The following is a 1567-nucleotide window of genomic DNA, read 5'->3' as shown; positions in this document are numbered from 1 at the left end:
GCCTCCTGCCTCCTGCCTCCTGCCTCCTGCCTCCTGCCTCCTGCCTCCTGCCTCCTGCCTCCTGCCTCCTGCCTCCAGGCTCCTGCTTTGAGTTCCTGTCCTGAAATCCCTTCACCATGGACTGTGTTCTCAGAAGCATAAGGCAAACTCATCCTTCCCAAATTGCTTTTGGTTAGGGTGCTTTATTATAATAACAATAGAAAATCTAGCATAGTATGTAATGAAAGGAAATGAGATCATCATACCAGTGAAGTTCCTTTAGTACCATATGCAAGAGCTAAGATATAGAATTAACCTCACTGTCTACAGTGCATGGATGGGTAAAAACTCTCTTTCCTCTCTCTCTCTACTCTCTCTCTCTCTCTGTGTCTCTGTGTGTGTGTGCACGCACGCACATGCGTGTGTGATATGTGTACTACAAAGAATGAAACCATGTCACTTGCTGAAATGTGAATAGAACTAGAGGACATTATGCAACAGAGGAACATCCCCCCCCCTTAACAGTTCTGATGTTGAGCTCCTTCCTACATTCCATAATCATAAAGATACAATATTTCTTCACAGCTTTCCTGGGAGGGATATTACTCCATCTGCCGTGTCCTCAGGTGATCTCAGAGGGGGAAGTAAAGCCTGAAGCAAGAATCATTTGCCCAGATTTAAAAGGAAGAATTACTGCTCATTTATCATCTTTTACTACCCCACCCATAACTGGTCTCCAGCTGAGCTGAGGTCTGAACCCCAGGAGTGGTGATAATTCACCTTCATGACACGGTAGGTGTTCCCTCATGCTCCTGGAACTCTGGCCCCTGCCTAAGTTACTGCCCCCAACAGCCCCCACAAGAGAAACATGGTCAGTAGTCACGTAGGCAATGGCCCAAGCTTCTTACCTTCAGGTTAAACTCCTCCCCAGTTACCTAGCAACAGTAAAGACCATAAAAAGGGCTGTTCAGCCCCACCTCACTCTCTTGTCTCTCTCTTGCTTCTTACCCCTCACTCTCACCCTCTCTCCTCTCTTTTTTCTCTCCTCTCCTCTCTCCCTCTTACTCTCTTTCTCTCTAGCCTCCCCCCTCTCTCTTTCTACCTTCTCTCTTTCTCCCTGCATTTCTAAAATAAGGCTCTAAAACCATAGAGAGTCTCTGCTCAAGATCTGCTGCGCTCACTCTCTCAGGTGTTGGGAACCTCTTCCCTTATCCTTCTCTCCCATAACCCCGGGCTTTAGCAAGGTAGCTCTGGGGTTCCCAGGTAGGGCTGCCCCTTGGCCACCCCCTGAAGAGTGGGATAGAGGAATGCCCACCAGGGATGAGTGGAAGGTGTATGGCAGCTCTCCCACGCCTGACTGACCAGAGAATAGGGAAGACTCTGGAGGGGCGTGGGTCTTCCCCCCTACCTCTTCCCAAGGGCCCCCTTTTTAGTTCCCAACACAGACACACAAAGACACATACTGCATGTTCCCCCCCCCCCNNTATGTGGAAGAATGGAATAGTGATTACTAAAGGCAGGGCAGAACTGAGGGGAGGAAGGATTGAGAGGGGCTGGGGTAAAGAAGGAACGAGTCGTGTGGTGGCAC

General features: G+C 49.4%; 1 protein-coding gene across 2 annotated transcripts in view; it reads right to left on the bottom strand.

Moving 5' to 3' along the window:
• Tmc5 (transmembrane channel like 5) overlaps positions 1 to 1567 on the bottom strand; it is a 75849-nt gene that overhangs the window by 34329 nt on the left and 39953 nt on the right. The window lies entirely within an intron of this gene.

This window comes from Mus pahari, chromosome 1 (genome assembly GCF_900095145.1).
Source record: "Mus pahari chromosome 1, PAHARI_EIJ_v1.1, whole genome shotgun sequence".
Taxonomy (NCBI): Eukaryota; Metazoa; Chordata; class Mammalia; order Rodentia; family Muridae; genus Mus; species Mus pahari.
The sequence above is the reverse complement of the archived record's forward strand: the minus strand, read 5'-3'. Positions and strand labels throughout refer to the sequence as shown.